The following is a 21,524-nucleotide window of genomic DNA, read 5'->3' on the forward strand; positions in this document are numbered from 1 at the left end:
TGCTTCTTCTTCCTCCTCCTCCTTCTCCTTCTCCTTCTCCTTCTCCTCCTTCTCCTTTTCCTTCTCCTCCTTCTCCATCTCCTCTTCCTCCTCCTGCTTCTTCTTCCTCCTCTTCCTCCTTCTCCTCCTCCTCCTCCTCTTCCTCCTCCTCCTCCTCCTCCTCCTCCTCCTTTTCCTTCTTCTTCTTCCTCCTCCTCCTCCTCCCACTTCTCCTCCTCCTCCTCCTTCTCCTCCTCCTCCTCCTCCTCTTCCTCCTCCTCCTGCTGCTCCAAAAACCTACTCCAACTCCTCCTCCTCCTCTTCTTTCTCCTCCCAGCATGTGGCTCTGGAGCTGGAAAATTTTCAGGTAGCCCCGAAGGAGCGCCAGGAGCTGGCAAGGAAACTGGAGTTGCAAATGGAAGAACATCAGGATCAAGTGGAGAAGGCCAGGTATCAATCAGTCGGTCCTTATTACAAGTATGGAAAATGAAGAGGGCAACCCTGAGGCCGATATTTGAGGTCCATGGCTAAAACGACAAGGTAGTAAACACGGCGTACTTCCGAAGCCTTCTATCCTTCCGAGGTCAGTAAATGAGGACCTAGCAACAAGCTGATCCTGTAAACTGCTTAGTGAGAGCTGTAAAGCACTGTGAAGCGGTATATAAGTCTAAGTGCTATTGCTATAAGGAGGCTAAAAGATACAAAGAACCGTTGCAGGAATTGGGTATGGCTAGTCTAGTGAAAAGAAGGATTAAGAGAGATATGATAACAGTGTTCCAGTATCTCAGGGGCTGCCCCAAAGAAGAGGGAGTCAAGCTATTCTCCAAAGCACCTGAAGGCAGGACAAGAAGCAACGGGTGGAAACTAATCAAGGAGAGAAGCAACTTAGAACTAAGGAGAAATTTCCTGAGAGTTAGAACAATTAACCAGTGGAACTCCTTGCCACCAGAAGTTGTGAATGCTCCATCATTGAAGGCTTTTAAGAACAGATTTGTCCAAAATGATATAGAGTCTCCTGCTTGAACAGGGGTTGGACTAGAAGACCTCCGAGGTCCCTTCCAACCCTTGTTCTGTTATGTCCTTCTTTCCTGCTGCAGGGCTGATCTGGTACTGCTGGAATATAAGCGGGAGATCTGCCTGAAGGAAGTCGCGGAACTGGAGCAAGAGCTCAGCGTCCTCAGGCGGCAGGGCAGGCAGTATGGGGCCCTGCAGGTGGAGGTGAGGAAGGATGCACACCTGGGGAGGGGGGGAAAGTTTCTCTCTTTCCTTCAGCCAGTTTTCCCTTCCTCCGGCCGCTATCTTTAATAGAGGAGTTAATCTAGTCTGGATTGTTTTAATTGGAAAGCCAATTAAATCAATCAGGAGAGGAGACTGTCCTGTTTTACGAAACCCCCAGAGATGGAAAACCCACCATATCTTGAAGCCAGAAGCTAACAAATCACAGTCGTTCACCCTGTTTTGATTTACTTAGGATCAATTTTGACATCTACTTTTCTGTAAACAAAAATGTTGGTTGGTGTTGTGGCCCATCAGATTCGGACAGATTCGGACAGTGAGGAGGTTGGGGAGGAACGTGGGCCAGTCCTGGAGTCTGGGGAAGGCTCTGATGAGGGCTCTGCGTCAGAGGCAGAGAGAGGGCCAGGGCCGTCTGGCAGTTATCAGCTACCTTCGGGGTCGGACATCAGTGAGGCAGAGGAACAGCTGGAGCCTGTTCCCAGTGTGTGCATGCACAGAGCTGCCAGGAGAAGGGAACAGCTAAAGAACAAGGGTCGACTCGGGAGTAAGGCCACAGGTGGACGATGAATGGCCCCTCCCAGAGGGAATAAAAGAGGAGCGAAAGGGGAGTTGAGTTTGCAGGAGACAATTAGTTCGCTTAATTGGTTCATGACTCCTTCCTTGCCAAGTTTTGAAGATATCGGCCTGGCCGCTCTCCAAGCAAGATAAGGTCTGTGACTGTAAATTCTCCCTGGAAAGACTTTGCTGGATGTGAATGAGAAGAATTCACCGTCACTTAATAAAAAGGGGTTTTTTTTTGTCGGGACGAGGAGTCTGCTTCGTGGTTTGGGGGAAGCCTAGGTCAGAACACTTGGGGAGGAGAACGGACATTCTCTCCTCTCCAAGCTCAGCATTTCCAATGATTTTTTGCAAGCTTTCCTATCGCCAGATCTTTCTGTCCACATCAGGTGTCCCGTCTGGTCAGGGAGCGAGAAGAGCTGAGGGACCAAGTGAGCTGCTTAGAAGACCAGCTGTCTTCTCTGAAGCTCCAGCTGAAGAGTTCTAGAGCCAGGTTGTCCTCCGTGGAGGAAATGGCCAGTGAGAAGACCAAGCTGTTTCAGGAGGTAAGGAGACCCCCCCACTGGAGATGCTCGTAGTTCAAATACCGTGTCTGGTTGAAACTTGGAAACTCAACAGCCATCCAAGATGCTAAACATAAATTTCAGACACGGGGAGGGAACATTGATTGCTTTTTGAGAAATGAGAGACTATGACACAACGACATATTGATCTCAAACCTGAATTATTCTTGTTGGGAATTTTAACAGAAACTTATAGTCAAGACAATGTATATTTGATTATTCATGCAATAATGGCAGCGAGAATGGTATTCGCACAAAACTGGAAAAGTGAAGAGATCCCTAAGGATGAAAATGTGATTAAGAAAATATTAGAATGTGCAGAAATGAATAGATTAACGCTTGCAATTAAAGGAAAGGAAGAATCTGACTATTATAGCCTATGAGTTTAGTTTAGTTTATTTGATTTGTATACCGCCCTACTCCCGAAGGAGTAGGAGAGTTGTTTTATCTATGGTTAGAGGATAAATATGAAAATTTACAATCTACAATCTACCCCCAGAGATACGAGTGATCTCCGACCTCCGGACTTTTCGTCGGGCCCTAAAAACTTACTTGTTTCAGTTCGCCGGTCTGTCTTGATTTTATAGCTGGTTTTAAAATTTTAATACGGATTTTATATTGACGATTTTTAAATTACGGGCCAACTTTATGTAATTATTTTAAATCTATTTTTAATTGTAATGTTATGTATAAATGTTTTTATTTTGGCTGTTCACCGCCCTGAGTCCGAAAGGAGAAGGGCGGTATAGAAGTTTGATTAATAAATAAATAAATAAATAAATAAATAAAATTAGAAATAAGGAGCGTGTCTTGCCATGCCCGGCCCCGCCTCACCCCTCTCCTCCCAGCCACTCCTCGCCTTGCCAACCGGCTGCTCATCCAGCTGGGCGGCGAGGCGAGCGGCTGGGCATGAAAAGGAGTGGCTGGGAGAGGAGGGGCAAGGGCGGGTATGGTGAGGAGGGCAAGGCAAGGCGCTCCTCGATGTGAGCGACATTGAGTTGGCCACGCCCACCCAATTTTATGATCACCCAGCCATGCCTACCCAGCCGGTCATTAGGGCAGAGAACCGGTTGTTAAATTCTTCGAATCCCAACCACTGTTTGCAGGCTGTGCTGTCCAAAAAGGATCTGGAAATCGCCAGGATGCACGAGACCGTCTCAGGCTTGGCAGCGGAAAAGGAAGCCCTGGATGGCATCGTCAGGAGCCTGAAAGAGGAAAACCAGCAACAGCTGAAGCAGCTTCAACAGGAGGCATTCCAGGAAAAGGTTCTATTTATTTATTTATTTATTTATTTATTTATTTATTTATTTATTTATTTATTTATTTATTTTTATTTTTATTTATATTTTTATTTTATTTTATTTAATTAAATTAAATTAAATTAAATAATTAAATTAAATTAAATTAAATTAAATTAAATTAAATTAAATTAAATAATTAAATTAAATTAAATTAAATTAAATAATTAAATTAAATTAAATTAAATTAAATTAAATTAAATTAAATTAAATTAAATTAAATTAAATTAAATTAATTAAATTAAATTAAATTAAATTAAATTAAATTATTAAATTTCTATACCGCCCTTCTCTCGAAGGACTCGGGGCGGTGAACAGCCACAAGATAAAACGCATAAATACAAAAATATAAAATAGATTTAAAAACGAATTAAATAATTTGGCTGAATTTAAAATACCCCATAATTTAAAAACAAATTAAAATTTACATTTAAAAGGGGAGAAGATTTATCCTTCTCTTGGCAATATATATATATTTATTCTTCCTTAGCAATGCTGGGTTTTCTTAAGCGCTGGGGTTGGACTACAAGACCTCCGGGGTCCCTTCGAACTCCGCTATTCTATGTTCTATGTTCAGCTGCAAATGGGTTAAGTAATATCTCTCCCCCCCACCCACCCCACTGTCTTCTTGCAAGGAGAAAGGGCTCTGCAAACTAAGAGAAGAGATGGCGCTGCAGGAGAAGCAAGCTTTACAAGAGGTAATCCGAGTGGCGTCTCGAATCCTCTGGGAATCACGTGAGAGATTGTGGGAGAGGCTGGGAAAGGGATGGAAGGCCAAGAGGAGATCGGCCATCAAGAGACAGCAGGGAAGTGGTTGGCGGCTTATTTCATAAAGATTGGCCGAGCCTGTTTTCATTGTTTTAATTAAAGCCTTAGTAAGGCCACACGGGGATGCGGTGTCTCAGTGGCTAAGATGCTGAGCTTCTCGATCGAAAGGTCGGCAGTTCAGCGGTTCGAATCCCTGGCGCCGCGTAACGGGGTGAGCTCCCGTGACTTGTCCCAGCTTCTGCCAACCTAGCAGTTCGAAAGCATGTAAAAAAAATGCAAGTAGAAAAATAGGGACCACCTTTGGTGGGAAGGGAACAGTGTTCCGTGCGCCTTTGGCGTTGAGTCATGCTGGCCACATGACCACGGAGACGTCCTCGGACAGCGCTGGCTCTTCGGCTTTGAAATGGAGATGAGCACCGCCCCCTAGAGTCAGGAACGACTAGCATATATGTGCGAGGGGAACCTTTACCTTTACCTTAAGGCTACACGTAGAGTCCTGCATCCAGTGTTGGTCACTACACTACGTATTAAAAAGAGGTGGAGACTCTAGAAAGAGTGCAGAGAAGAGCAACCAAGATGATGAGGGGACTGGAGGCTAAAACATACGAAGAACGGTTGCAGGAACTGGGCATGGCTGGTCTAGAGAAGGACCAGGGAAGACAGGATAGCATCTTCCAATATTTGAGGGGCTGCCACAGAGAGGAGGAGGGTCAACCTGTTTTCCAAGGCACCTGAAGGCCAGAGAAGGAATAATGGATGGAAAGTGATCAAGGAGAGATTCAACCTGGAAATAAGGAGGAATTATCTGACAGTGAGAACAATTAACCAATGGAAGAGAAGTTTCCTTCAGAGTTGTGGGAGCTTCATCACTGGAGGCTTTCAAGAAGAGACTGGATGGCCATCTATCAGAAATGGTGTAGGGTCTCCTCTTGGGTGTGGGGGTTGGACTAGATGACCTACAGGATCCCTTCCAACTCTGTTAATCCGTTAATTGCTTCTCGTTCTCTTTCTCAGTGTGCTGAGAGCTCAGAAGTGGCCAAGGCCAGCGCTCTTCGGGAACAAGCTGTCACCTTCCAGAAGGAAATTGAAGGTCTACAAAAGATCCTAAAGGTAATCACAGGTAGTCCTCGACTTACGACCACAATGGCACCCAGCATTTCCGTTGATAAGCGAGACAGCTGTTGAGAAAGTTTTGCCCCATTTTTTTACAACCTTCCTCGCCCCGGTTTACAACCTTCCTCGCCCCGGTTGTTAAAACGAATCCTGCAGTGGTTCAACTAGTAACACGGTTGTTAAGTGAATCTGGCTTTCCCCCTAGAAGGTTGTCAAAGGGGATCACGTGATCCCAGGAGGCTGCCACCGTCATAAATATGAGTCCGTGGCCGAGCGTCTGGATTTTGATCACGTGACCAAGGGGAGGGCTGCAACGGTTGTTAAGTGTGAAAAGAACGGTCATAAAGTCACTTCCATCGTAACTTTGAACGGTGACTAAACGAACTGTTGTAAATTGAGGACGATCAGTATTGTGGGAGCCCAGCCCTTCTCTTAGCATCTTAACGTGTCAACCTGAACCAGTTCAGCGAAGCACGTTAGGTGAAGGCAGCGAGTAGGTTTTCTTAACCTGGGTTGAGCGTGTTGTATGAATCCAGCCAGGATAGTATTATTATGTCTTTTTTCTCTCCTTTCCATCCCAGGAGCGAGAGGCAGAAGCCATCCAGCAGATGGAAGCTATGCAGAAGCAGGCAGCGGCCCTGAAGGTCGAAGCCCAGGAGATGGTAGGTTGGGTGCCTCCCGGGCCGTGTTTCCTGCTTTCTTCCTAATCATTAACACCTTGGTTGCACGGTCGAGCGGTGGAGGGCGAGGGACGTGTTGGCTCAGTGGCTGAGAGGCTGAGCTTGTCGATCGAAAGGCCGGCAGTTCAGCGGTTCGAGTCCCGAGTGTCGCATAATGGGGTGAGTTCCCGTGACTTGTCCCAGCTTCTGCCAACCTAGCAGTTCGAAAGCAGGTAAAAAAAAATGCAAGTAGAAAAATAGGGACCACCTTTGATGGGAAGGGAACAGCGTTCCGTGCACCTTCGGCGTTGAGTCACGCCGGCCACATGACCACGGAGACGTCTTCGGACAGCGCTGGCTCTTCGGCTTTGAAACGGAGATGAGCACCGCCCCCTAGAGTCGGGAACGACTAGCACAGATGTGCGAGGGAAACCTTTAACTTTACCTTACACAGAATCGTAGCGTGAGAGGGAGCTTGGAGTTGATTTAGTTCAATCTCTGTCTCTGCCGGTGTCCACTGTCTTTGAATCAGAATAGAGCGGGAAGGGACCTTGGAGATCTTCTAGTCCAACCCTCTTCTCAAGCAGGAAACCCTATACTACTATATATAGTACAATGTACTAAAATAAATACGTATATGTGTATATAGAGTGTGTGTGTGTGTATTTATAATGTGATATATAATATGCAATTATCATTATTATTCCTCTGCTCGAGTTGTCAGTCACACCCGGAAGTGTTGATGTTTTTTGTGCTGGCTGGGGAATTCTGGGAGTTGAAGTCCACCGATCTTAATGACACCAAGGCTGAAGAACTCTTCAGTCCATCCTGGGCCCCAACCTCATGCTGTTGATTCGTTGTGTGTCCATCTCAGGTGCAGAATGCGTTGCTCCAAGAGCAGAAAAAATGGGAAGCCAACGCCCAGGCGGCCCTCCAGATGCAGCGGGAAGTCCTGGGGGAACAGGACCGGAAGAGGCGGGTGGATCTCCAGAGAGCCCTGGAGAAAGAAAGGAAACTCAACGGTGCTTTGCGGAATGAAGCGGCTGACCTCCGTCAGGTGAGCATCTCTGGGCTGAGCCAGGCCACCAGGTTGGGTGGCATCAGGGGTGGGATCAGCGGTGAAATGCACTTACCTTCGCTCCCGGTTCGGGAGTATGAGTGCGTGTGCCTCTTCTGCGCATGCACAGAGGGTCAAAAATGGGATGTAATGACGACCCAGCAGGTGGGCAGAGCCTCCCACCGCCACCACTACCAGTTCGCATAAGCCAGATAGATTCGGCCGGATTTCACCACTGAGTGGGATTCAGCCGGTTCGGACCAGTTCGGGCAAATTGGTAGCTGACGATCAGCTGGGCCCGCCCGCCTGCCCCTGCACTATACCAAGCTATATTTCCTTTGTTTGAAGCCCAGCTGACAGGCATGGCAGAGCGGATTGCCGTGCCTCAGCTGTTTTACTCACCAGGGCTGCAGTAGAAGGTAAGTTTTAGAGCTGTTTTCAAACGCACTGCGCGTGCGCGGTGCCAACCGGTTGTTACACCGGTTGAATCCCACCACTGGGTGGCATCAAGTACCAACCATCTTTGGATCAGGAGGGTTAGCCCTGCAATGTTGCATCCTGGGTAGAAGAGAGTCACGCCACTCAGGAAGAGAACAACTCCATTCATAAAAGAGTGCTGGGAGTTTGGAGTTACTTATTTGGGGTCGTAGCCCTTCTTAACTCTTCCACCTTCGTGGTCGAATCTCCAACTAGAGTAGCGGGTGGAGTAAAGAGGCTGGAGAGCTTGGAATCCCTACAGAGGAGGAAGAGACAGTGGCCAGACCCTCCGTAAGATCCTTGAAGCCTTTGTCCGTTTGTTCCCAAGAGAGTGTAGTTAGTATCCGGGAACATTCTTGTAAATAGGCAAGCAACAATGAAGACACTACTCTGGTCAGCTTACGGTGTCGTTCCGGTTCCTTGATGGTCCTTGATGTGGACCATCGAGTGGTGGGTGGGTGTGAGGAGGTCTACAGTCACGGTTGACTGAATTTGGTGGAGAACCAGGCAGCTCCCCCAACCCTTTGGCTCTTTGGGGTAGTCAACCCAAAGAGGAATATCAAGGCAGGAGTGAAAAAAGCCCATCGGGGCATTTTGTGTTTCAGAAGATCGAAGGTTTGGAGAACCAGACCCATTTGTTGGAAGAGGAGAAACGAGCCAGCCTGGAAGAACTCCAGGTTGAGCTACGGAAGGAAAAGGACGAAGCTCTCCAGAGGTTGCGAGAAGAGCTGGAGCAGGTGAGACAACAACCCACCTACCTACCCACAGGAAGAAGTTCTAAAGCTACAAAACAATTGATAACAATTTTAAAAATCCAGAAAATACATACGTACAGCAGCTGAGATAATTAATCAACTAACAGTAAAGCCAAGTTGCCAGGGCCCTTAACACAGAGTTGCCACAAGGAAGAAGAAGGGACAGGGAGGGGGGGAAATAGATAAGCTGGGGGGATTTGTAATCAAAACAAAAAAGTTATCCTGTGGGAACCAAGGTCATTCCAAGAGGTGGCCAGGGAGAAGAGGAGTTGGAGTAACCAAGCAACCAGCCAGCTCCTCTATTGGACAATGTGACTGATGACTTGGGGAAAGGGGGAACTTTTAATCAGCGGGAAAACGGCGGGAAAACGGCGGGAAAACGGCGGGAACTTTCAGAGTCGGTTTTCACCAGTTGTGCCGATATGAGGTAATAAAGTGTTCTTTTGAGGAATCTACCGGCCTCAAGCAGAGTCCTGCTTTCTATTGGAACACTGACACCCACCTTCTTCCTCCTGTTTGAATGACAAGGTGAAGGTAACCAATCAGGTAACCCGATCCCAAGCCAGGGAGGGCTTTAAAGGTGACGCCCAGCGTCGCCTCTGTCGCAGCAGTGAGAAACCCGTTTGCTGAGCTTCTCTGATTCCTGAAACAGGTTCTTGGGTGGGTGGATGTTTCTTCTTCCCCCAGGAAAGGATGCAAGAAAGAGAAGAAATGAAAACGAAGCTACAACAGATGGAAGAAGGAGGCGAACACCTACAAGCGGAATGCAACCGGATGTCCCTACGGGAACGGGAAGCTCAGGCCCAGGCTGACCGGATGGATCATTTTTGGGCCACTCAGGTCACCTTAGCATGTCAGCAGCTGAAGGAGCTCCTTCCTGAGAAGGAAACCCTGCTGCCTCACCTGTTGTGCAGGTAGAATAGCGGAGTTTTCTTTTTCTGGGGTGTTTTAAGAATGGCCTGCTCTCGAGTTGCCATAGGCAAGGGGGATGGGAAAACGAGCCTTGCAGCCGCAGCGAGGGAATCTCAGTTCAGTCAAAACGAAAGCACATTCCAGCCACCTCTCTTCAAGGTCATCTCCGCAGTTACCCACAGTGGCCGGAGGGGAGTGATCTCTACAACCCGCGAAATTACTTTGTTGGAGAATGTGACTGATGACACACCTTGGGGGCAGGGGGGAAACAGAGTCAGAGCCAGGACGTAAATTAAGTGGGGGTCAGAGTTGGCTTCATTTGGTCCATGCTGACATGAAGCTCCTAATAAATAACTGGATTTCTTTTGAAGCTTGGCTCAAGGCTTATAATTTAATCAAGGCATCGGTGGAAACCCTGAAATCTGGTTTCAGTGACTTCTTAATTCTGATAAGAAAATAGGGGTGAAATATTAATGAGGAACGGGAAATTAATCAGGCGCGATTCTTTCTCTGTTCCTTGCTAATGTTTCACCCCTGTTTTCTCCCATGTTGGGACACCAGACGGTTCCTGGGAACTTGTAAAGCTGCCCTTTTCATTTACCAACTATTTTTAGCCGCTTCTTCACTCCTTCTGGCCATGACCTGCCAGGAGGATGTCATGTGTACCTCAAATCAAATCAAATCTCTTTATTATGGTCTTTGACCAGCCTTTACAATAAAAAAAGAATCCAGTTTTTAAAAAAAGAGATAATTTAACAGAACAATTTGTTATGGGAAAAAGGGGGCGAGGGGAAACCCAACAGGATGGTAATAAAACCACATATCTAATTAAAAGTTTTGCTCAGTTGTATAACTTGGTGAAGGTATTTGGCCACCTGGCCATTTCATAAGTATGGGTCAGTGGCCAAGTGTCTGAATTTTCGTCACACGATCGTGGGCTTGCTGCAAAGGTTGTGATTGTGAGTCACTTTTTTCAGTGCCGCTGTAACTTGTGTCGGTCACCAAATGAACCGTTGTAAGTCAAGGATCGCCTGTAGATACCCCGAAATGCTGTCACAATGTCATAATTGCAAAAAGGCGAATTTTAAGCAATTTTTGCTTGTTTCCCAGGGGTGCCCTTCCTCTCTCCTCCGGCGCCGCCCTCCAAGCCCTCCGAGAGATGAAGGAAGAAATTCAGAGTTACATCCAGGATCTCAACCACGAGCTTGAGAGGCAAAGGCAGCGTATTTTCCAGATCCAGAGAGAGAAGGTGAGTGGGTCTGTCAGGCCCTGTGAACCTGTTGTGGCCTGCCGGTGACCAGCAGAGTCGGACAGTGAGGAGGTTGGGGAGGAACTTGGGCCAGTCCTGGGGGCTGGGGAAAGCTCGGACGAGGGATCTGCGTCGGAGGCAGAGAGGGAATTAGCAGTGAGGCAGAGGAACAGCTGGAGCCTGTTCCCACTGTGCGCATGCGCAGAGCTGCCAGAAGACAAGAACAACTCCGAAAGCAGGGTTGACTTAGGAGTAATGCCACACCTTGGAGGTGATTGGCCCCTCCCATAGGAAACAAAAGAGGAGCAAACTGGGAGTGGGCTTTTGCAGGAAACAATTTGTTCAGTCGGTCGAATCAAGAGTGGGAAGATCTGTCCGTGACTCTGTGCCAAGTTTTGCCTTGCCCTGCATTTGGAAACTAGTTACCTGGCAGCTTTCCAAGCGAGATAAGGTCTGTGTTGATAAATATTCCTCTGAAAGACTGTTTGGACAGGCCTTGCTGACTGTGAATGAAAGGAATTCAGTCGTGTAAATAAATGGGGTTTTGCTGGGACCTGTTGTGGTCCGCCAGCAGCCTGCGGACCTGGCAGTGGAGTCGGACAGTGAGGAGGCTGGGGAGGACCATGGGCCAGTCCTGGAGTCAGGGGAAGGCCCAGACGAGGGCTCTATGTCGGAGGCAGAGATAGGGCCAGGGCCATCTGGGAGCGATACGCGGACTCCGGAGCCTCCAGAGGCAGACAGCAGAGAGGCAGAGGAGTCGGAGGAGCCTGTTCCTAGTGCATGCATGCGAAGAACTGCCAGAAAGTAAGAGCAGCTGAAGCAAAAAGGACAACTCAGGAGTAAGGCCAGGAGATGATTGGCCCCTCCCATAAGGCTTAAAAGAGCAGCAATGGCTCTTGGGATCTTTGTAGAAAAGCAACGTTGATTCCAGTGCTTCTTGAACCTTGTGGGGGTTTTGCAAAGAAAAGCTTTTGGCCAGTTGCCAAAGACATCAAAGGTTGGTGATAAGGCCAACGGACTGGTTATGAAGACTTTTGTTTTGGACTAAGCTGAGAATGAATTCATTCTCAGCTGTTTTAATAACATAAGTTTGTTGAGGACTGAATTGTGTTTGGTAATCACTACGAGGGCCTCGGTCACAACAGGACCAAGACTCTGCTTTTTGCTTTTTAAGGGAGCCTAGGTCAGAACAGAACCATGAAAGGTGGCAGAGTTACTTCTGAGCGGATTATTGTTCATCCCCGACTTAACAAGAGTTATCCCAAGTTGTGTAATCCCTCGACTTTCCCCGTTCTTCAGGAGGTGGAGTTGAGGCAACAGAAAGAGCAGCTTCACCTGGAGAGCCGGTCCTTTCTGGAAGCCCTGAAAGAGCAGCTGGTCCAGGTGAGTCACTCCTTAAGCCCAGGTAGTTGGGGGCTGTGGGATACCTTTGCTTTTGAGACTCGCTTTGGTGCATTGGTGGTTTTAGTGGCGAGGATACCCTGTTTCCCTGAAAATAAGACATCCCCTGATAATAAGACATCCCCATCCTTTTTAGAGAGACCTTGAGGCCACTTGTAGGTTTCTCTGTGTCCTCAGGGTCACCTGAATGGTGCAAATTGGGTGTGGAGCCTTCTTGGAACTGAAAGGACAGTATTGTAGACTGGAGATAGATGAGGTCGTATCCCTCCCCCTCTGTTGAGAGACGGCATAGATGGCCTCTTTGACCCCCTCTTTCAAACCGGCAGTCCACTGGTGGCCTCAACGACTCTCTAAAAGGATGCAAATGACCAGTTCTGTCTGCAAGGAGTAGAAATCCTTCCGTTCCCCACCATCCGGTCAGAGCTGAAGAAGCTTCTCGGATGAGAAGCGAAAAGTCTTCAAAGAAAAACCAGAAAGTCCAGTTACCTCTTGGGGGGGGGGAAACATACCTTTGGAACAATGGAGCCAAACAGGTTTTTTTTAAAAAGGGAAAGGAGTCCCTGCAAATTTTATTCTTCCCTGCAGGAACACATGAGTGACATCCTCACCCTGCAGCGCAGCTGGTTGAAGGGAGGACAGGAGAGAGACAAGGCCAGGTTGGGCCCATCACCAGAAGAGAGAGTTGGCGAGTTGCGTGCAGCCCAGAAGAAGGTGGCTTGTGGGAAGGCAGATCACGCACCCATCAACCAACCGAAGGAGGGACTGGATCCGGAGCCAGAGGGGTGGGTGTCGCAAGAGAGGACAGAACTTAGCTGCCCCCAGAGGCGGTATTCAGCCGGTTCGTATCGGTTTGGGAGAACCGGTAGCAGAAATCGCGGGTGGCTCTGCTCACCCTCCCCGGCTCTATGCCGTCCTATTTAGGCACGGTTTTGAGGCTGGGCGGATGCGCAGAAGATGCGTGCGCGAGCAAAGCACGTGCATGGAAGGTTGGGTGCATGTGTGCGCGCGCAGGACAAACCGGTAACCACAAAATGTGAAACTGGTTGCCCCCAACTTCTTCTTTTTTTTTTTTTGAAAAAAAAGTTTTTATTTTTGTTTCTCATAAACATATTTACATGTACAGTCATCTATCCACCATTTTTCATTCATCTTATCTTTTAACTTTCATTTTTAATTTTTATTTATTCGGAGCTGCTCTTTTACCATTTACCCTTCTTTGTTTTGCCACAACCTTTCTTCTTCTCCTCCCCTTCTCTTCCTTCCTCTATCTCCCCCTACTTTCTTCGTTCTTCCTCTCCTTCTCTTTCCTACTTCCCCTTCCCTTCCCCCACTCCTCTCTTCTTCCCCCCTTCTAACCTTCTCTCCTACTCCTCTTTCCCCTCCCTTTTCTTCCTCTCCTTTCCCTTTCTTCTCTCTCTCTCCCTCTCCTGTCCTGTCTTCTCCCTTCCTCTCTCTCTACTCCTTCCCCTCTCTCATTTCTCTTGTGCCAGTCCTTGTGAGATATTACGGTGGGCTTCCCAATTAGTTGCAAAACAAGTCCTTCGGAAGAAGTCCTTCAGGATAATCACCAACCTTTATCTTCTTTGACACCCTGCCAAAGGCCTTTCTTGGCAAAGCCCCATGAAGTTCAGAAACAAACAAGAGATGCCGACTGGAAACAGAGTTAGCAACATTGCTTTCCTGCAAAAGGCCCAAGTGCCTCTGTTTCTCTTTTAAGCCTTATGGGAGGGGCCAATCATCTCCTGGCCTTACTCCCAAGTCGTCCCTTTTGCTTTAACTGCTCTTGCCTTCTGGCAGCTCTGTGCATGCATGCACTAGGAACAGGCTCCTCCTTGTTGCATGATCAGCAACGATGCGATTTTGGATTGAAGGAAGGCAGTAGATCTCTAGACGTAATACCGGCCTTCTGCACGTGGCTTTAGGCCCCTGTTGCTTTTTCATGTCCTATTCACAAGTTTTCTGAGTTTTTCCAACTCTAGTTAAGCTTCTCGCTTTGGAATGTTCACAACTGTGCGTCTCCCTTCCAGATGTTTATCCAGCAGTTCCTGCAAGAATCTGGCAACTCCTGGGTCAGAAGAAGGAAGACCTTTCCCTACGGTAAAAAGGGGAGAGGTTCCCCAGGTGGGGAGGGAGGGGTTACAAGGTCTCCCGTATTGCCAATCTCCAGATGGTTTACTCTTGCAAATGCCAGCATGGTTGGCAAAGGATGGGACAGGCCAGGAGTGGGCTTCGAAAATTTTAGCAAGGGGTTCTCTGCCCGGTTGCTGGGTGGGCGTGGCCATGGTGGGCGTGGCCTAATCAGCCTCCTGCACTACAGTGGAGGGCGTTTTTGACCTCCCTAGGCTCTGGAGGCTTTCCTCGAGCCTCCAGGAGGGCGAAAACGGCCTCCCCAGGCTCCGGAGGCTCTCTGGAGGCACCCTTCCCGAACTTCCAGTAGGGCCGTTTTTCACCCTCCCTGAGCCTCCGCATGCACCCTTCACTTACCTGCATCCAAAACGGGCTGTGTGGGGACTCCTGGGAGGGGAGGGATGGGTGGACGGGGCCAGCAAGGAGTGGGATTTGGGGGTTCTCCGAACTGCACGGAATCTTAGCTAGAGGTTCTCCCGAACCCTTGAGAACCCCCAGCAGCCCACCCCTGGGACAGACCCATTTCCAGTTGTCAGAAGAACCTCCAAGGCCATCGGTACCAACCCTTCCGTGGCCAACCTGCCCATCGGCCACGTTGGATTTAAGACTGGCTCTCCCAATTTTGAGTCCCAATTGAAAAATGCCAAATTGGTGGTGCGCCGGAGCTTCCTGCCCCAAAGGATTGGTCTGGAGACCTGATTAGACTGATGCTTTGCAGACGAACATCTGGATGCTCCTTGACCTCGTTTTTTTAGCTTTCCTTTTTTGGGGGGAAGAAAGGAGAAACTGTCCTATAATTCGACGAGCTGAGCAAACTCAAATGCTCAGGTAGTATATGGGCTTTGACTGCACCATTGCAGCTGCCATCTTGGTCGGCTTCCTGCTGAGGAAGCCTTCTGACGCTGACCCTTCTCTGCCCCCCACCCCTTTTCCCTAGGGATGGAGCCAATTATGCCACCCATCGGGCACTCTCTGCTCCTCCTCCCTGGGCACCAGCCAGAGCCGCCCGGCCAACGGAGGTGTGCAGCATCATTTGCAAAACCGGCTCCGGAAGCTACAGGCAGAGAATGGTGGTTATTTGGGGGGGCAGCCTGGGCACCCCAGGGAGCTTCCACGAAGGTTGGGTAAACCCTGGATCCACCCCGAGAAGAAAGTGGGGAAAGAGGAGGCTTCGTTCGTTCCACCCATGATTTGCCAACGCTGACAAGAGGCCAACACTTTGCTTCGGAAAACGAAAGAAAACGAAATCAAAGAATCGGACGATTGTGGAATTGTGGGAATCACATCTGTGCGTGCAGGAAAAGCAAACAAGCCGTCTTTGAAGGGGGGGGGGCTGTTGAGATGCAAAGTTGGAGAGTCCCTCGTTTCTGTATAGGTAGTCCTCGACTTATAACCACAATTGGAAACAGGATTTCTGTTGCTAAGCAAGCTGCTTAAGTGAGTGCTTAGGCAATTCGGTGAAGTGCTGCCTAATCTCTAGGATGCTTCATCAAATGTACTCCTTGTACACAACAACGTGGAGTCACAACTATCAGTTCTTTAGCTGGTTGGTGTTGGCCTTCCTATGCATCGAGTTCTTCCCAAGAACCTAACATGTGATATATCAGTGTTTATCTATATATTATGTGTGCACATAGGTGTATATATGATATGCACGTGTACCAGTATATGTATAAAATGTACTTATGTACAAAAATAAATATGTATATGTATATACAGAATGAGTGTGTATGTTTATAATGTGATATATCATATGTTGTTGTTGTTGTTATTATTATTATTATTATTATTATTATTATTATTATTATTATTATCTTTATTCATTAAACATGAAACTCAGTCAACTGAACATTCAAAAATGCATCACAAATACCATTAACTGGTGCTAATGGTTGATACGGGTTGCTGCCAGAGTCCTAGGGATCAACTAAGTACCTTCTTAAGATGTACGATGTTCCGAATAGCGCAGTTTTTTGTAGTTCCGCTGGTGTTATTGCAGGAAGCTGCAATTTGCTGATGTATCTTATAAAATTCTTGGACATGGTCTTTTTTTAATAACGTACATCAACAAATTGCAGCTTCCTGCAATAATAATAATAATAATAATAATAATAATAATAATAATAATAATAATAATAACAACTGAGTTTCATGTTTAATGAATAAAAGATTAATAATAATAATAATAATTCTCTTTTATTCATTAAACATGAAACTCAGTCAATTGACATTCAAAAATGCATCACAAATGCCATTGACTGGTGCTAATGGTTGATACGGGTTGCTGCCAGCGTCCTAGGGATCAACCAAGTATCTTCTTAAGATGTACGATGTTCCGAGTAGCGCAGCTTTTTGCAGTTCCGCTGGTGTTATTGCAGGAAGCTGCAATTTGCTGATGTGTCTTATAAAATTCTTGGACATGGTCTTTTTTTAATAACGTACATCAGCAAATTGCAGCTTCCTGCAATAATAATAATAATAATAATAATAATAATAATAATAATAATAATAACAACTGAGTTTCATTTTTAATGAGTAAACATGAAACTCAGTCAATTGACATTCAAAAATACCATTGACTGGTGCTAATGGTTGATACGGGTTGCTGCCAGCATCCTAGGGATCAACCAAGTATCTTCTTAAGATGTACGATGTTCCAAGTAGCGCAGTTTTTTGCAGTTCCGCTGGTGTTATTGCAGGAAGCTGCAATTTGCTGATGTATCTTATAAAATTCTTGGACATGGTACCAAGTGCCCTGATGACAATGCGTATCACTGTGACAGGAGGCTTGGTAGTACAGTGGTTTAATGCACCCTGTTATTAACACAGCTGCCTGCAATTTCTGCAGGTTCGAATCTTACCAGGCTCAAGGTTGACTCAGCCTTCCATCCTTTCAAAGGTAGGTAAATTGAGGACCCAGTTTGTGGGGGCAATAAGCTGACTTTGTATAAATATACAAAAGTATGAAGGCTATTGCTTAACGCACTGTAAGCCGCCCTGAGTCTACGGAGAAGGGCGGCATATAAATCAAATTAAAATAAAAATAAAAAATAAAATGTTTCATCCGTAGCCGTGTAGTTTCGATGGCCAGGTCGCGATATTTCGTGATTTTTTTTCCCAGTTCTTTTTCTTTGACTCTGGCATCTCCTGGTACCGCGATGTCAATAAATTGTACATTTCGGCTTTCGACAACTGTGATATCTGGCGTGTTGTGTTCCAAGCGACGATCCGTCTGTATTCAAAAGTCCCACAAAATCTTCACCTTCTCATTTTCTATAACTTTTTTCCATTTTATGTCCCCATGACTTTTTGGATACAGGAAAGTCGTATTTTTTTACATAATGACCAGTGGATTAATTTAGCAACTCGGTTGTGTCTAGCTTTGTAATCAGTTTGTGCAATTTTGCATTATTATTATTATTATTATTATTATTATTATTATTATTATTATTATTATTATTATTATTATTATTATTATTATTATTAGTCTGCACGAGTTGAAAGTCACACCCGGAAGTGTTGATGTTTTTTGCCCTGGGTGTGAAGCACAACCTCACGGAAGGATGGGACCTGGAGTATTTCCACATTCAGATGAGCGACCTATTCTTTTGGGTTGCCTGCCCTTCTCCAGGTTGCCATCCCAACGTGATGGAGGCTTCCGATGAAACGGCAGGGAAGGGAACCCATGTGGCCATCTAGCCCACCCAGACGGAACTGATCTGTCTTCTCCTCCTCGGTTCTTGTAACCGTCTGAGGCCGGATCTGCTCCGAGGAGTTCCTTGGGGGGCGGGGGTGGGGAGAGCAGCGGGGGGGAGGGCTGGGGACCCCTCTGGTTTCCCCCCCCCCCCAGCAACTGGCTTGCAAGTGGCACCGGCTGCAGGCGCCCAATTATGTGTCAGTTTCCGCCTGGGGTTGCGTGACATCCTGAAGCACAAACCAGTCGACCGAGTTTGAGCTTAAGCCAAGCCCTGGAGCTCGAAAGCTCTCTCTCTTTCTCTCTCGTCTTTGCATTCTCTTTCTCGCTCTCTCTCTTCTCTCTCTCTCTCTCTGTCTCCTCTCTTTCTCCCTCCCTCCCTTTCTCTTTCTCCTTCTTTCACCCTCCCTCCCTTTATCTTTCTCCCTCCCTTTCTCTTTCTCCCTCTTTCTCCCTCCCTTTTTCTCCCTCTTTCTCCCTCCCTTTTTCTCCCTCTTTCTCCCTCCCTTTCTCTTTCTCCCTCTTTCTCCTTCCCTTTCTCTTTCTCCCTCCCTCTTTCTCTTTCTCCTTCTTTCACCCTCCCTCCCTTTATCTTTCTCCCTCCCTTTCTCTTTCTCCATCTTTCTCCCTCCCTTTTTCTCCCTCTTTCTCCCTCCCTTTTTCTCCCTCTTTCTCCCTCCCTTTCTCTTTCTCTCTCTTTCTCCCTCCCTTTCTCTTTCTCCCTTTCTCCCTCCTTTTCTCTTTCTCCCTCTTTCTCCCTCCCTCCCTTTCTCTTTCTCCCTCCCTCTTTCTCTTTCTCCTTTTTTCTCCCTTTCTCTTTCTCTCTCTTTCTCCCTCCCTCCCTTTCTCTTTCTCCCTCCCTCTTTCTCTTTCTCCTTTTTTCTCCCTTTCTCTTTCTCTCTTTCTCCCTCCCTCCCTTTCTCTTTCTCTCTCTTTCTCCCTCCCTTTTTCTCCCTCTTTCTCCCTCCCTTTCTCTTTCTCCCTCCCTCTTTCTCTTTCTCCTTTTTTCTCCCTTTCTCTTTCTCTCTCTTTCTCCCTCCCTCCCTTTCTCTTTCTCTCTCTTTCTCCCTCCCTTTTTCTCCCTCTTTCTCCCTCCCTTTCTCTTTCTCCCTCCCTCTTTCTCTTTCTCCTTTTTTCTCCCTTTCTCTTTCTCTCTCTTTCTCCCTCCCTCCCTTTCTCTTTCTCCCTCTTTCTCCCTCCCTTTCTCTTTCTCTCTCTTTCTCCCTCCCTCCCTTTCTTTCTCCCTCTTTCTCCCTCCCTTTCTCTTTCTCTTTCTCCCTCCCTCCCTTTCTCTTTCTCCCTCCCTCTTTCTCTTTCCCCTTCTTTCTCCCTTTCTCTTTCTCCTCTTTCTCTCTTCCTCCCTCCCTCTCTTTCTCCCTCCCTCCTTCACACACACACACCCCGGTTGAATGGCTCAGTTCGGTTGCCCGAGTTACTCCGGTTCGCGGAGTTCGCCGCCGACCCCCGGCTCCCGCAGCCTCTTTCCAAGCCCAGCCCGATAAAAAGCCGCGATCGCGCGTGGGCTCCGGCCGCGCTCGCCTGTTTCTCACCCCCGCCGGTGGGCGAGCGAGCGGGATTCCCCTCCTTCGCCAAAGCCAGGTGAGCAGATCGTGGCTTCCACGCGGAAAAAAAAAACGCGAGTGGGTGGGTGGGGGGGAAAAAACATTCGCGGAAAACCCCCGGTCCGGCCAGCAGCACCCGGACAGCGACAGCTGGCCCAGTTCCTTCCCTTCCACGGAGCCTTCTCCCTATAAAAAAGAAGCGGGATGCTCCCCTGCGAGACGCGGGACGCGCGTGGCTCACCGGGGCTCCCGCTTCCACGGACTTCTTCGCCAGGGAAGGCCTGGGAGAAGGGAGTCCCGGGACCGCGCCCGTCCTCCTGCTTTGCCAGCCGGGCGCCGGGCGCGGCTTCCCTGCCAGGCGGGGGCGGTGTGCGGATGGCGGGCTGCCTACCTGGCGGCGAGCGAGGGGTTAAGGCTGGCGAGCCCTCCCCGCCGCCTTCGGCCTGCCAACCGCTCGGCAACGGAGGGGAGAGAGAGGCTGTGCCCAGCCGGGCAGCACTGAGCCGGGCACGGGCTGCTGCGCTTCCAGGGGTGGAGAGGAGACGCCGGCAGGTAAAGGTGGGATTTGGTCCCAGGTGGATCAGGCTCGCGGGGATGGGGTGGGGGGCTTCCTGGGCCAGAGATCCGGCGTGGGGAACCGCCTGGGCGGTGGAGGTGGGTGGGGGGGGGTGCAACTTTCAGTCCGGCCGTGGGAGTTTTTGCGCTTAGCAACTGGAGAGCAAAAAAAAAAAAATCGATTGTGGTCGTAAACTGAGGACGGCCTGGATTTGGGGCTTCTGCCAGCGAAAGAATAGAAGAGGAAGAGGAAGACTAGGAAGAGGAATAGGAATGGAAGATAGGATAGGATAGGATAGGATAGGATAGGATAGGATAGGATAGGATAGGATAGGATAGGATAGGATAGGATAGGAGGAGAAAGAGGAGGAAAAGAAGGAGAAGGAGGGGAAGAGGAGATGAAAGAAGAGGAGGAGGAGGAGGAGGAGGAGAGGAAAGGAGGAGGAGAAGGAGAAGGAGAGAGTAGGAAAGGAAAAGAACGAGAAGGAGGGGGAGGGGAGGAGGAGGAGGAGGAGGATAGGATAGGATAGGATAGGATAGGATAGGATAGGATAGGATTAGAGTGGAGTGGAGTGGAGTGGAGCGGAATAGAATAAGGAAAGAAGGAAGGAGAATAGAGTAGAGTAGGATAGGATAGGATAGAATAGAAAATATGGAATGGAATAGAATGGAATGGAATAGAATGGAATGGAATAGAACAGAATTTATTTAATTCATTTTATTCAATTTTAAATTTTGTATATCTATGTGTTTTATTTCATGGCTGTGCACCGCCCTGAGTCCTTCGGGAGTAGGGCGGTATAGAAATTCAATAAAATAAAATAAAATAAAATAAAATAGAATAGAATAGAATAGAATAGAATAGAATAGAATAGAATAGAATAGAATAGAATAGAATAGAATAGAATAGAATAATAGGGTAGGATAGGATAGGATAGGATAGAATTAGAATTAGAATTATTAGAATTAGAATTGAATGAATAAGAATACAGAATACAGAATAAATACAGAATACGGAATAGAATAGAAGGGACCTTGGAGATCTTCTAGTCCAACCCTTGCTCAAGCACTATACCATTTCAGGAACTGTCCAATCTCTTCTTAAAAACCTCCAGTGGTGAAGCCCCACACAACTTTTGAAGGCAACTTCTGTTCCATCGGTTGATGGTTCTCACTGTCAGGAAATTCCTCCTTATTTCCAGGTTGAAGCTCTCCTTGTTCAGTTTCCATCCGTTCTTCCTTGTCTGGCCTTCGGGTGCTTTGGAGAATAGCTCGACCCCCTTCCTCCTCTCTGTGGCAGCCCCTCAAATATTGGAAGATGCTCTCCTGTCTCCCCTGGTCCTTCTCTTCCCTAGACTAGCCAGGCCCAGTTCTTCGGGGTGCCAAGAGGATGGAAGCACCTAAGCCGGAGGGCAGGAGGGAAGGGCTGCATCCAAAGGACCGGCTGAGCCAGGCTTCTTCAGTTCTGAGCCTCCCAATTTGGAGACTACAAATCCCAGCCTTCCCTGCCAGCTGGCTTTGGCATCCCCGAGCTGACTCCTGGTAAAGTGCATGGGATCAA

Source organism: Pituophis catenifer, unplaced genomic scaffold (genome assembly GCF_029215685.1).
Source record: "Pituophis catenifer annectens isolate HBS135680 unplaced genomic scaffold, rPitCat1.0.hap2 SCAF_10, whole genome shotgun sequence".
In the NCBI taxonomy this organism is placed as follows: domain Eukaryota; kingdom Metazoa; phylum Chordata; class Lepidosauria; order Squamata; family Colubridae; genus Pituophis; species Pituophis catenifer.